Source organism: Pleurodeles waltl, chromosome 5 (genome assembly GCF_031143425.1).
Source record: "Pleurodeles waltl isolate 20211129_DDA chromosome 5, aPleWal1.hap1.20221129, whole genome shotgun sequence".
NCBI lineage: Eukaryota > Metazoa > Chordata > Amphibia > Caudata > Salamandridae > Pleurodeles > Pleurodeles waltl.
This window is the reverse complement of record NC_090444.1, coordinates 774,596,757-774,612,447: the sequence shown is the minus strand read 5'-3', so window position 1 is coordinate 774,612,447 and position 15,691 is coordinate 774,596,757. Positions and strand designations below refer to the sequence as shown.

At 43.8% G+C, this 15,691-nt stretch overlaps 1 protein-coding gene across 4 annotated transcripts in view; it reads left to right on the top strand.

Moving 5' to 3' along the window:
• The window catches only part of KAT14 (lysine acetyltransferase 14), a 395,910-nt gene that overhangs the window by 30,043 nt on the left and 350,176 nt on the right, over positions 1-15,691 (top strand). The window lies entirely within an intron of this gene.

Genomic DNA, 15,691 nt, shown 5'->3' with positions numbered 1-15,691 from the left:
CAATAGAGAAATCAATACCAGAATAGAGGAACAACACACTGAGGTATCGGACTATCTTGTCCGTCTTCACAGGACTCATTCTGATGCCTGAAACATCTTCTGCGACTAAGAATGATATCATCAGTCAGAATCACAAGCCAGGCATTTGAAATACAGACGTAACAAGTGCACCCAGAATTTACTCTTTGATTTTCCCCTGACACAGTACTTTCAGAGCTGACAAAAGCACCATAGCACCACAAAACACAACAGTGATCCCTGCACAAAACAGAGCCATAAAACCAACATCCCCAGTACCTAGGGAGTAATATGTAAAACGTACATTCACTTCATAAAATACTTGAGTTACTAATTGAACTCGCAGAAATCAGCTTGGTTCATGTATGTTCAAGCTTTTTCCAATTGCTGTCCTAACCTAATGAAATAGAGACCTGACCTAAAGTCACATACAAAGCAGCCAACAACAAATTAAGGCTTGAAATCACACGTGGCCTCAACCAGAAGCTTAATAGAAAAAATAAAAACCCCACTTGCATAAAATACTGTTCTACACCCACACAACCATTGTCAACATATGTTAAAATCCATATAGAACACCCCATCACCTCAACCAACCTCCTGTGCCAATGTAGACTATTTGTATTGATCTTAAAGTTTTGTACCTCTGCTATTTTGTTTGCAACAACTGATGTCCAAAGAGCATCACGAGAGGCTTTGCAAGCTTTTGCATCTGACTCAAGAGGAATCTCTAGTATTGAATTAGGGAACTGCAAGTTTGTGTATGTCTTGCCAGGTTTAAAGGTAAAGCATATCTGTATGTCTATCTACTTTAGGGCACGCGTTATAGTTACTTACGATAATTAGTGAATTGCAGTGGTTTTGTTTCTTTAAAACAGCATGTTTTAGTTGACATTTTTATCTAACTATAACGTCCCTGTTGACCTTTGTTTTTCAGTGAATTTCTGTGTTTTTTTCTAACTAAGTAAGATTTCCATCACTGTGTGCTGTGTGGGGTTGATCGCGCCAAAGGTAGTGCGTAGAGTGGGGTTGGGCTCTGGGCCACGGCTGATTGTCTAATAATATAAAGGGTGTCATTTTAAGTAAGGCAGACCTACTGATCCTGATCAGGATTCAGTTTTCTGCAGACAGATTCACAGCCTGATTCTGTAAATATTTTAGCTGCAAAGAAATCCTTTTCAGCTGCGCCTGCCTACAGTCCCCCTGGATAAAGGAACAAGAAACTGGGTTCTGCAGGTAGAATAGTCTGCGTCACCTATGCAGTTTCTTTCAAAGCAGCTAGTGTGGCTCTACTCCTAGGGAGGTGTGATCTGCCCTCATGTGATTTTTTGCAGCAGTACTTAGAAGACTTTCTAGAGACTGAAGAACTGATTTTCACAAGATTCTCAAGGCAGGAATAGTGGTCCCCAACCAGGTGACTAGTCAAGCTAAGGAATCGGCACTTTTGTCAACTCATTTATAATGCTTTATCTAGGGGTCAGAAAACCAAAATATAAAACGAGGGTGTCCTATTGGCTTTATCAAAGGGTCAACACATCACACATAGATATAACGCAGACCTATTGACTTCGTCACCAATAACTATATTCAAATGTATATTTCGTAAATTCACACATTGCAATGTTTAATAATAGTGCACAAAGTATTTTCAATAAAGCATCTTTAATAAAAGAACATTAAACAGGCCTTTGCGTCTTTTTTTTTTTTCTTTGTTTTGCAGGCACACAGTGCAGCCGTAGAAGCACTCACAAGGGGTCCTGCACTCCAGCTTGGAGTGCTTTAATATTATTATTTTTTTTTTAATGCTCCTGGTGTCATGGATTTAATGACCTAAGGGACTTACTGTATTTTTTTTTTTAATGTTGTGTTGGCAAATACTTAGTGGTGCCCTTGCCCCTTCTAGGGGCACCACCAGGATCCAAAAATATTAATAAAATGTCCTTTCAGAGCATTATGGGGTGCTCTCTACTTGGAGCATTGAGCAATAAATGAGTGTCTCGTACTGCTCATTTATTATTCTTTTTTAATATTTTTTTTTATTGCTGTCCCATCACCACCCGAAACACCTACACTTTTTAATAACTTTGAGGCTTTGCTGTGCCTGCTGGCTCCCTACCAGCATTCATATTTGGTCATGTGCGAGCTGGCAATTATTTTACAGTGGGTGCCCTGGTACACACTGAAACATCCACAACATGCAGATTGATGAGCAACTGCAGGGGGAAGGGAGGAGCGTCAAGGCCCCCGCAGTCCCTGCCAGCTCTGCAGGCAGCACCCATTCTGGGTTTGTCAGGAGCCTGGTCTATCACTTATGTTTTTTCCTCCGTTCCCACTGAGCATGAGAAATGTGTTCCCTGCCTGGGAGAATGCAGGAAAGGAATTCAATTTGCATTCTGTGTCCCCAGTCTCCTGGACATGAACTACAGTGTCTCCTGGGCATGGACACTACTTTATGCAAACCGCAGGAGATGGGGTCACCAGGGCTGTAATGTGCTGATGCCCTTGACCCCACCCCAGCTTTTTCACAGCATCACAGATCCTTTATGCATCTGCTTGTGGTAGCACAAAAAAAGATTTCGGACGGGGGTAGGGATACCCTAACCCCGTAGGCCTTGTACAGGGGGTCCCCAGGGTATTCCTCCACTGCCCCATATATTTAAAAAAAAAAAACTTTTTTCTAAATTCAAAGGACTGAGTCTAGTATTCCTAATATGGCTGCTGCTACAACTTTGTTGATGTGGTAGCACTGAATCAGATCTTATCTTTATATTTATCAGGTCTGCTGATATACCAAAGCCTTGTATACAGATATATTTTGCACTTTACATTTTCAAAAACCACCCAACTGATTTATGCCAAATCACAAAAAACACTTTCTGGACGAAGATATAGCCTTCTGCCAAATTTGGTGTAATTTCATTCAGCCATTTTGGCTGTAGTTGTATCTAATTTTCCTATAGGAAAATGCATGGGGATTAGGCATTTTTTTTAACCTCCCCCTTTTTTCGGGCCTAGCTTGACAGATCATTCCAAATTTCGTAGGATGAAGCTGAGATGGTTAAAACCTTTTTTTTTTTTTAAACGAAAAAAAACAAACTTTTATGATGATTCTTCAATTGTGCCAAAGTTATTAGCTAACCAGAAAGAAATTCTATGGAAATATGGTCCTAACTATAACGTCCAAGTGAGTAATAAATAGTTATTCAGTATTATATGGTGGTTCCCACGGTTCCTCCACCTTCATCACTTCCAGTTTCATCTTGACCTTTGACTGTGGTAGTTCCAGTGACTGCATTTCCTCATGCTCTTCACTACCCAGAAGATAGAGAACGGGTAAAAGGTCTCACAGGTTAAAGAAGCATCATACCACACACCTTTCAAGGCAACATTTTTAAGGAAAAGATCTGCTAAAGCAGTGGTCTCCAAACTTTTTAATGCCCCGCCCCCCAGTTGGAAAATAAAAATCATTGGGCCCCCCTCAGAATTTTTCACAATTATTTTATAAAGATGCCAATGTTTGAATATGTCTAGGCCTATTTAAACATTGTTGTTAAGTACTGTTACCTTTTTTAAAATGCAATAACATGCTTTTGCTTAAAACAAAGGCCTGTTATCTGTATAATGCTTCTTTTGACCAGAGTCTGGCGCCCCCCTAGGATCAATTGGGGCCCTTCTAGAGGGGCCCGCCCCCCAGTTTGAAGACCTCAGTGCTAAAGGGTACTTACCCCATGACAACCACATTTCCTCTTTCATCTGAGTGTTACTCATCTACTTGGAAAGATTCTCTACCATCCAGAATGTCTCCTGCTTATGATATCAATACTTTCCACAACGTTTTAGAAGAGGTTCTGCAAAATTGTCAACCTCATGATCTACATCTACTATACCTCTGTCATTTTTTAGACACTGTCCCAGTAGTAAATCTAGAATTGTGCTGCCACTACCTGTAGCTCTCATAGAGCTAGCAACTGAATTGTTTCTAATACTTTCTTCAAAGAAACTGGCACATCTTGCTTACAGAAAGAGCATATGCTTCCTGATCAGGATTCAGTTTTCTGAGGACGAATTAACAGCCTGATTCAGTAAATATTTACCTGCAAAGAAATCCTTTCCAACTGCACCGGTCTACAGTCCCGCTGGATAATGGAAGCAAGAAGCTGGGTTCGGCAGGTAGAATAGTTTGTGGCACCTATGCAGTTTCTATGAAAGCAGCTGGTGTGGATCCGCTCCTAGGGAGGTACGATCGGGCCATATGTGATTTTCTTTGCAGTAGTACATTGAAGATTTTCCAGAGACAGAAGAACTGATTTTCCCAAGATTCTCAAAGCAGGAATTGTGTTCCCCAACCAGGTGACTAGTCGAGCTATGGATTCAGCACGTTTGTCAACTCATTTATAATGCTGTGGTCTCACTATGTGACAATCTATCAGGTTAGAGTTACTGGGCCTAAATTCTGAAGTGCCACAACACATCCTAAAATTCCACTCTGTTATTAAGTTGTTTGGCTCTCATCCAATTGAGGAGTTGCAACATGTGAGATCAGAAGTTGGCACCCTTAGAACTGTGGGTCTTAAGTAAAGAAAAAGGTACAGGAAGCATCCGTTTGTTCTGTTATAGAGGGTCCAGTCTCACTTGCTTTAGCAGCAACAGCAACAACATGCCTAATTGTACAGCAAAGAGGTCCTACTAGAAGTAGAGGAGTTCATCAGTTATTTTTGCTGCAGGAAAGCCCCTGCTTGAAGGTAGATTGACTTTTTCTTTCCCTTCCTTTTTGATTATTCCACAGAGAAAAGTATCTCCAACCACCTCCAAGAGTCGTAAAAGATTATAAAAGACAAATGCATTCTGAATGTTACGCAAAATGGTTACTCGCTGAAGTTCAGATCTCTGACGGCCATTCTTTCCAAGAAATTGTCAGTTTCAGCAAAATAAGTCACAACAGGATGCTGTCACTCTTCTAGAAAAGTAAACTGTGGAGAAGAGGTCTAAGTTGGGAAAGGCAATTTACTTCTATAAGTTTTAGTTTGAAAGAAAACATCGAAGCAGAAATCCTTTCTGGATTTGAGAGCAGCAAACAAACAGCTTCTCAAAGTACAAATTGGGAATGTTAGGATTACATTAAAAGCTAAAGCAAGGGGATTTGATGTGGGCTATAGATCTGCAAGATGCTTATTTCCTCTTTCTTATTGCTCTAAAACATCACTAAAGGTTCAAAATGGGCAATATACATCAGTCTATTTTTCCGAATCACCCTTATTAATGACTTTCCAGAAAATTTGCAGAAAGTTTATACTCCAGTTAGATCTGCTCTCGCAGAGTATTCAGTATACCTCCATAAGAACCAATTCACAAGGCTCCCTTACAACCTATTTTGTGGAAGGCTACCTTTTTTAGTGACAATCACGTTGGCACGCGGGTTTAGTGATATTCAGGCCCTAAACTCCCATGAACACTTAATGGTTTACCATAGGGATTGAGTAGTCATAAGGACACATCCAGCTTACTTTATATCAGCCTTTCATGTGAATCAGTCCATTTTATTTCCCATTCTCTTTCAAAACCCTTCTTATCTTGCGGAAAAAGTTTACATTTGTGAGACATTACAAGAGTGTTACAAGTTTACCTTAACAAAACAACACTTCTGTATTTCTAGGCTTTTTTGTAATACAAAGGCATGATTGTACAGGTTTAGCTACTTCCAAGCAATCTGATTCCAAATGGACTATTTCTTACATCTTAACTGTGTTAGCAGGAAGCCAGCAAATACCTAAACTGTAGACCTAGGGCCCATTCGACAAGAGGAATAGCTGCAGATACACTTTTATTATAAAACCTCCTTCTTGAGGCAATCTTCTAATTATCAGTGGGAGACCTCCTGAAGGCCGAATGAACATTACCTGCCTGTAATCCTTTCTGTTGTTCAGGGACACCCCTTTGAAATTGTGAACAATCTCCTCTCCTCCTTAGTGAAATAAAATTAAAAAAAAGCATTGAGTGCCGCTTTTAGTAGGATCCTGTGTCTCCTAATAAGAGTTGGAAAAACTGCCACCATTGTGAACGATGGGATAGAGTTGGTCTGTGCTTCCATTAAACACTTTACTCCCTTGTTTTCCCAAAAAGGTGTGTGAAAGCTTTTTTTCTTTTGTTTTTTTTCTGGTGAACTTTTGGTAATTTTAAATTAGAATTGTGATCTTTTTGTAAAGACAGTGAACATATTTTGGTCTATTTAGGTCACAGGATTCAAAATTATTATTCTGATTATAAGAAATAGTTTTTTCTTCAGAAAACATTTTGAATTGTATTTTGAAAGAAGTACTGTGGGACCTTGTGGGTGAACAGGGCTATTGAGAGTTTTTATAATTTTAGTGGAGGTCTCCCAGAAAAAGAACTGGGAATACAGCAAAGTAATTTTTCAGTTTATTGGTTGTCATACACCGATCTACTGATATTTAATGCTGCAACATTTGCAGTAAGTTTGTATCAATGTTACCTTATTGTTCTGATCCTGATACATGGTTAAAAACCTGGAAATAATATAAGATGCTTTAAAAAAAAAAAAAACAGCCAGTCCTCTCCTTTGCCATCCGTCCTGCAGGCCATATACCCGGACAGACCCTGTAGCTCAATATTTAGGTTGTAAGTGTTCAACCTCATGTATACTTTTAGTATACTTCTTATGGCTTTAAACCGGTTTCATTTGCTGGTTGCATTATCCTTTAAAAATTCTTGCTCACTAGTGGTCAGCTCTGCCTTTTTCTCCCTCATTTGTCTGTTTCAGAGCAGTGACCAACTACTGTGTTATTCCACTTTGGTTTCTTTATCTGTTTCTGTGACAGACTATTTCTGTCATTTCTTTGGTGCTCCCCTTTCAATGTGGGTGTTTTAGGCTGGTAGCTACCTGCGTTTTATTGCAGCATTCCATTCCTCCCATCTGCTCCCATGTCGCTGACATTTGTTTTGGCTTTATTCCAGTGCTGTCCTCGTTTACGTCTGGCTCCTAAAATAAGCTTATTTTACAAAAGAAACACCCGGTCTTTTAGCTCACTGCTCACGAAAGCTACAATATGCCCTTTCTGGTAGAATGTAGCTCAACCTAGAAGCAATGATGTGAAACTTGCTTAGCCTCTCATCGCATCGCAAGTCTGTCTCTCCAGGGCCCCTCCCTGCCAGCACTCACAAGATCACACATAGGGCATTGCTTATATGCTCGTTGATGAGGCAAGAATGCTTGCAAGACTTTTAATTCTTTTAAAATAAAATACTTTTCCAGCCTTATTTTCCAATTTCTGTTCAGACCTTCACACAACTCGAGGTAGTGCAGTCATCTCCTCATCTTTTCTCAAGGGCTTGTGATTTCTGATGTCAGCCACCAGTGCCCACCAAAACATGGCAGGAAAAGACAAAATTATGAGACAGGGTTGACCGATTTATGTGGCAAGAAAAGTCCTGTTCTGAGTTTACAATGCCAGTAGCTCTAACTCAAGAAAATGCAAGCCCTATTGCTTTGCAAATGCTTGTCTTCTTAGGAGGACGTTTAACCTGGGAATGTATCAAAATGTGATGTCATCGCGTTGTTTATTATTCTTAAGCGCTTTTGGGAAAGCATTAAGGTTGATGTAAGTGTATGGTACTATAGGAAGAAGACTGTTCAGAATGTAGGTAACCGTCCATGCTCCTTTGGTACAGAAGATACTTTAAGGGTCATATATCTACACAGCATTGAGCATGTCCCACTCATCCACAGCGGGACCGGATTCCCAGCTAAATAAACCTCTATTATACTCTTTCCAACTAACTTGCCATTCTCTAGTGGCATCTGCTTCATTTTAGAGCTAGACAACACCACCATACTGAGTAAGCTCAGAAAGTGAACACTAGAAGCACAACACAGTTGAGTGCTCTTGTATGATATAAATGGGTGAAAAACACTTAGTTACCTTTGCATTCCACACAGGTTTACAGCTTGTGAGCAGTAATCTTGCATCTTCTATTTTGTGGTCCTAATGTGCTTTTCCACTAGTGTAATGACAGAAAATAGAAAGTTGCCTGCTCACAGGTAAATCGATACAGTAGAGCATTGCTGAATTTTTTAACTTGCTTGACACTTTAACCCCTTTCTTGCTAAGTCTTTTCCCCCCTCCTATGCTAAGCCTTTTTTGGCTATTTGGGGTAGTTCACACTTAGGCCCCATAACGTTTTGTCCACATAATCTATCCATGCTAAATTTGCATCCTTTTTTGCCAACATTGTGGAGATTTTAAAGCTACTCAGGGTTTGTGAATTCACCTAGAGGGGACCGAGAAATTAGCCAAAATTAATCAAAATTTGGGTTTTGTTGGGGGGGGAGGGAGTGTTGAGGTTAACGCAGAAGAAAGCACCTGTATTTTTTCCCTGCAAATGGCGTCAACGAAGGGTTTGCAATGCTAAAATCACCATCTTCCCAGCTTTCAAGAACAGGCAGGCTTGAATCCGATAACCACATTTTTCAACACAGTTTTGGCATTTTACTGGGACGTATCCCACTTTTCCTATTTTTGTACTTTCAACCTCCTTCCAGTTAGTGGTAGAAATGGGTGTGAAACCAGTGGTGAATCCTGGAAAGCTAGACGTTTCTGAAAAGTAGACAAAATTCTGAATTTAGCAAGGGGTAATTTTTGTAGACCCTTCAAGGTTTTCCTATAGAACGTAACAGGTGAAATAAACAAAATATTTAAATTGAGTTGAAAAAAACTGCCATTGGTGTCTGTTTTCATCTGTAATTTCTTCTAACTGTGGCATATTTTTTAAAGCAGTATACTGTTACATCTGCTGAACCCTTCTGGTTGCGGGATATATTTAGGGCTGTGGGTTCGCCAAGAACCCTAGGTACCCAGAGCCAATAACTGAGCTGCATCTTGCAATAGTTTTTCATTGTGTAACAGGTATACAATAATTAATTTGGTAAAATATAAACAGTGAAAAATAGGTGTAAAGGAAACCTGTGTATTTCCGAAATGGGCACATGATATGGAGTTTAGGTATTAAATCATTTTATTAAGTTTTATAGCGATATACAACAGCACCACCTACAACCGCTTACTGGTGGAGGTAAAATATAGAACAGTAGCAAATAGAGAAATCTGAAAAACAGGACAAACACAACCGCACTTACAGCTGTCTATTACCACATAACCGGTTGATCACCACCCCCTGAGGGCAAACCCTTTACGTCTATGTGCAGTGGGCCTTGTTACGGTCAAGCTTGTGTCCGAACTAGTCAGACGTAGGACGCATAAATAACGTGGGCAGGTCAGTTCCCTAAATTAATCAGAGAAATAGGAAACACAAGGACCCCATATTTTATCAAAAGTGGGAAGGCACCCAGTAGCCACAGCTGTCAGTTTTTCCATTCCCAGTATACCCCATAGTTTGTGTAGCCAGTCTGTGTGAGTGGGTATCACCTCGGTACCCGAGCGGGCTAAAATAAGCTGTTTAGCTGCTCTGATCGCTAATGTGATGGCTCTGCCTTTTGGGGCTTTGAGGGGGTATGTCTGCGGATTTGGAAGCCCTAATAGTATGTAACTAGGAAAGCGTGGTATTGTGGTGTCATAGACCTCATATTTAATGTTTAAAATGTTGTCCCAGAAGGAGACTACTCGGGGGCAATGCCACAAAAGATGTCAGCGTACCCAGCTGCTCACAATTTCGCCAACACAGAGTCGTGGTGCCCCTCCACCATCTGGCAACCCATGCCAGCGTGAAGTACCAGTAGTGTGCTATTTTCAAAAATAATTCATGTGTTCATATTGCGGGCTGTCACTTGCCCACGGTGTAGCATATCCCACCATTCACTGTCTGGAAAGGAACGCCCACATTTGGTTTCCCAACTGCTCTTCACGGGCGTCTGAGGTAAAAGCGGCAGTGTAAACCAAAAGCCATAAATGTCAGATATGAGCCTCTGATCATTTGTGCGTGTTAATAACCACTTCTCAAAGGTGAGGAGAGGCCTGCCCACGCGTGGTCTGATCCCTGGAGAGGACACCCAGAGTGCTATGTTTTGCCAATAGACTGTTAGCGGGCGATCGTAAGCTGACCGTAGTTTGTTAAATTCCATAATGCCTTGGGCATCGAAAAGATCCCCAATTCTCTTACAATTGAAGTCCTGCCAGATCTTGAATGAGGGCCCAGTACAAGCTGAGGGAAGTCAGGATTGCTGATAATCGGCGTTTGTGGAGATATGGGAGAGATCAGGCCCGTATGTATCTATACCCTATCCCAGACGTCCACTGTGGCTCACAGGACGGGGGAGACATAGACTCCCGGAGGGCGATGTACCCAAGGGAGCCATGGGATCTTCTAAATATGTTGTCCCGCCACTGCCTGGTCAATGAAGCACCATTGTTTCTTTGTGCATTCCTGGGACCGTTCCAGTAGGTGGCGTAATTGGGAAGCCTGGTAATAACTAACTAAATGAGGGACTCCCAGTCCTCCCTCCGACCGCGGGAGGAAAGCCTGTGCCCGTGCCATTCTTGCCTTTTTCCCAGCCCAGATGAATTCCCAGATCAGCTTCTGTATAGTGTCAAGCACCCAGGCCGGCTGTTGTAGTGGCAAGGTTTGCATAATGAACAACATTTTGGTAGGAGCGCATGCTTTATGGCCGCCACTCGGCCCAGCCAATAGAGCCATTTGCAAAATCTCGGGCCCAGATTGTAGCAGGTTAGGACTGCGAACAGAAAGTCCCAACGGACCCAATCAAAGGCCTTTTACGTGTCAATAGACAATGACAATGATAATGATGGTATGTGGGCTCACTGCATGTTGTCTAAAAGGTGACACAGCCTCTTAGTGTTGTCTGCACAGGTTCTCTCCAGGATAAACCCACTTTGGTCTGGATCTATCAACCCTTGCATGTAAGGGCCTAGCCAGTTTGCCAGGACACTTCTGAAGAGTTTGGCGTCCACATTCAGTTGTGTAATATGCCGATAGGAGGAGCAGAGAGCTGGGTCCTGTCCAGGCTTTGGAATAACGTGATCATTCCTATAATTCTGCTCCAAACCCATCCTGCCCTGGCGCCTTTCCCCCGGAGAGGCGTTGTATAGGTAGCAAAACTTCAGTAGGGGTGATATCTTTATCCAGTGCCAAGCTGCCAACTGTGGGATTTGGGGCAAAGCCATCAAATCCAAATAACCCTTGATTACGTCAGCATCCATTCCCTCCCTTGTATAAAGGGGAGGCATAAAACTTCTCAAATTCCGGCAGAATCAACCCATCATTATTAGCGGCAACGCCATTCTGGGTCTGAACCACGTTCAACCGACGTTGCATTGCCTGTGCACGTAGCCAGTGGACCAAAAGTCATCCTGCTTTGTTCCACCCCACGTAGTAAATTTGCTTGGTATGCAACAATGCATGCTCCATTATGTCAATATCTAAGGCCTTCAGTTGTTTACACGCCACCCCAAGCTGGCGTCTTGCGTCAATAGCGCCTGTTTCCCTTTGCCTCTCTTCCAGTTCTTTGATCTTGGCTTCCAGTTGCTGGCACTTCTCCTTCCGGAGGGCATTAGAGCATGCAGCAATGGCAATAAATTGGACCCTCACCACTGCTTTCAGGGCTTCCCATATTCCAACCACAGAGGTCTCCGGAATGTCATTAAGGGCCAAATAGGATCTAATCGTGTCCCTTATTTCTGTGCATATATCGGCATAGGTGAGAAGTTTAGTGTTAAGTCCCCATAACCTAAGCCCCTGCCTCGGGGTTGGTGCTATGAAATGCAGTGTAATCGGAGCACGATCAGAAAGAGTTGCTACTCCAGTCTTTGCGTAATTGTGTGTAGGAGACCAGGGGTGGCCAAGAAGTAGTCTTGCATATGTCTGATGTGCAGCTGAGAAAAATGTGTACTCTCCAAGTATCGAGTTGTTAGCACACCACACATCTGTTAACCACCCCCCCCCCCCCCCCTCCCTGCCGCCAGTGTAAAAAAACTGTGGAATATGCCCCTGTCTGCCCATATCGTTGTGCTTATCTGTCCACAAGGGTATTGGGGACCACATTAAAGTCTCCTCCTATAAGAATGTCCATGTCCTCTGTAGTAAGCACCTGCCCAGTGGCCTCACTAAGAAACCCCTCATGATGTTCATTAGGGCCATAGATACAGGCCACCGTTAATTTATACCCATGTAGATCTATATGCAAGGAGATAAGCCTTCCATTCAACTCCACCTGGGTACCCAGCACTTTTCCTGGGAAATGTGCAGCTAGTAAGGTCCGTTCTGGGTCGCCGGAAGACAGGCAGCCCCTCTCCACATTCATGTCTGGGAGAAATTCCGCCCCCTCCGGAGTTCGGATAGGGCGAGTTTCTTTTTGACAGAAAATTGTAGCCTGAAGGGGTGAACCCATTTGGAGCAAATTCCTTTCTCTTGAAGCATGGTCGTGATAGGTTGCAGGGTCCGTCGGCGCTGCAGTGTTATTGATGAAAGGTCTTGGTACAAATATATTTTGTGGCCCTCAAAGTCTATTGTGTTCAAGTCACAGATTGCTGCCAAGATTAGTTCTTTCTGTTTGTAGTAGTGAAGGCATGTAAGTATGTCCTGTGCCTGTCCTGGGGTCTGGGATGGGCGACTTGTTCTGTGTGTGCGGTCTAGTCTTATCTCTTGATCTTAAGTGCTGGTGCAACCTGCTGGAATAGGCGTATCACAAAGTCCTCCAATGACCCTGACGTTGCATGTGTAGGTACTCCCCTACTACGTATGTTGGAGCGCCATGACCTATTCTCTAATTCTTCCAGTCTGTATTGCAGTTCACGGTTTGTATCTTGGAGGGTGAGAATTTCTTGCCTGTAGTGGTCCACTTCTTTTGCTTGGGTGTCATGGGTGCGTTCCACGGTGTCCACTCGCTATTCCAGTTCCGCGACTTCCCTCCTTGGCGGCAATCTCCTGCTTAAGACTAGCAAGGTCTTCTGGTAGCCCCCCAAACAAGTGCTCCAGGAATGATTTTGTTATCAGATTGGTATCCTCCTCCACCTGCTCGCCACTGCTAGACCCTCTGCTGTCTAGCGTCTGTTGCCAATCCCTGGGTGTGTTCCTGTTTCTTTGCTGGGGATTTCATGAAGGGCTTTTAGGTTGCCCTCTTTCTTGCTTTGCCTTTGCCTCTGTGCCGACATATCTCTCCCGTGAGGGGTGTTCGGGCTTCCCACTCTCTCTGTGAGTTCACATATTTGCGGCTATTATCCAAGATCCCTCTGCAGCGCGTTCAGGGTATTCACTCCCCCCCTTTGTATATCCTGCCCTGGGGGGGGGGGTAGAGGGGGGTCAGGATCTGACTGCTCAATGCGAAATGTGCACCCCCCCAGCGCTCTCTGTGTCCCAGGCCCTCCAAGAGTCGCGAAGTCACTAGTACTGCATGCCCTCAATTGTGTCCAGGTGCCGTCCTCAGGGGGCTCACTCGTCTCTTTCAGCACCTCCTCCCCCATCGATGAAGGGAATTATCTCTGATCCTGAGTCCGCTGCCCGACATCGCTCCTGATATTTTCCCTGCACAGGCATCTGGTCTGATACCACCGGATCTGGGCCATGTTTTCTGCGATGGAGGGCATCATGCTTCTCGCTCTGCGCCGATGTGCATGGCCCTTGGCAGCCCCAGACTCAAGGCCCCTTCAGTGCCGCTGTTTGAAGTCCTCGCCCCTCCCTATCCCCCCCTTGTGCTAGTGGGGGTTGGGGGAGACACAGCAGGCCCCTGTACTATGCTGTACAGGCCCTCCTGCGCCCATCTCAAGACTGGCTGACCGCATCTTCGCCAGTGGCTCGACAGCCACCATTTTCTGTTGGTGCCGTCGATCACCGGTCTGCCGCAAATTCATCTTACTGCTTCTCTGTTCCTCAAGCGGGTGCCTCCCTGTTATTCCATCAGGTCTGGGCCGTGGTCTCTGCGATGGAATGTGCAGGCCCTCAGCAGCCCCAGGCTCAAGGCTCCTTCAGGGCCCTCTGTTGACAGTCTTCGCCTTCCCCTTGTGCCAGTGGGTGTGGGGGGGGGTCATGGCAGGCCCCCGTGCTATGTCGTTCTGGCCCTCCAGTGCCCACCGCAGCTGGGCCCAGCTGGCTCATTCACCTGCAACTCACATGGCTGCCATTTTGTTTTGGGGTCGCTGACCGCCGGCGCGCCTCCTGCCGCTATGGCCCTCAGGAGGGTGGCTCCCTGATCCCGGACGGCACTTTTCTGGGGCAGGGAGTGATCCACCCGGTTCCAGCCGCTTCCGGCCATTACCCGATGGCGGAGCTCCGCAGCGACACTCCTATCTCGCCGCTATCTTGGTTCCTCCCCCAAGAAATGGAGTCTATAAGCAGTGATTATTTGTACATCTCTGAATTTGTGGATACCCATGCTACCATGCAAGTTAAGAGGACATTTCTCAAAATGACTTCTTTTTTACACACTGTCTTACATTTGGGAGGGTGCAATTGCAGAGGAAGACAATTGCTAATAACAGTTGTTCTACTATTGAGTTTCTTGTTAAAAATGGTACCTCACGTGTGTGGGTAGGCCTAGTGCCCATGACAGGAAACAACCCAAACGCAATGTATATGCAGCATATTTTTCCACTGAAAACTGACTTTTTCTGATGTGGGTAGCTATAGATTTTGGGCCTCCGCTCAACCGCCACCTAGGGAAACCTAGCCAACCTGTACATTTTTTAAAACTAGACATGTAGGGATATCCAGGGTGGCCTGATTTGTGTGGCTCTTCCCACATTTGTTTTTCCTAGAATCCCTTGCAAACCTCAAACTGAGGAAAAAAAAAAAAACATTTTCCTCACATTTCTATGATGGAAAGTTCTGGAAACTGTGGGGAACCACAAACTTCCTTCCACCTGGTATTCTCCCAACCGATTAAAAATGGTACATCACTTGTGTGGGTAGACCTAGTGCCTTCAATAGGAAACGGCCCAAAACACAACATGTATGCAGCACGTTTTCCACCGAAAACTGACCATCTTTTTCTGATGTGGGTACCTCCTAGGTTTTGGGCTGCGGCTCAGCCGGCACTAACCAACCTGTACATTTTTTAAAACTAGACACCTAGGGGAATCCAGGATGGTGTGACTTGCATGAATCCCATTAGGGTGTCTGACCCACAATGACCTGTAAACCTCAAACTTTTCTTAAATTCATCCATTTTCCTTACTTTTCTGTGATGGAAACTTCCAGAATCTGCAGGGATCCACATAATTCCTACCACGCAGCATTGCCCCACCTGTTCCAATACAAATGCCCCCATAACTGAGTATATTTGTTTTTGGTCTTGCTGAGAGCTGCTGTCAAGATTTGGCAGAACCAGTTGCATGTATTTATATTACTACAGTGAGATTTATTTGAACCTTTCCCATTAGAAGTTCAAACACATTCAATTTAAGAGTGACACTGGTGCCAGCGAATGCCTCAAATTGCGCAACTCACTGTATAATTTTTTTAGCTCAGCCAAGGTGGCATTTTGAGGAACCTGGACTACTTTTCAAATGCAACAAGAGAAAGTTTTGATGCCTGTACTGTAGAAACCAGATAACATTTTTCATTTTCTCTGGAGGAAGACTGGCGTGAACCTCATTTTTCCAGAGAACATTAGTCAGTTACTAGCAACTACAAAAGCATTCTTCACTTCTTGCGTCAACATGCCATTTTTGAAGTTGCAAAAATTCATATC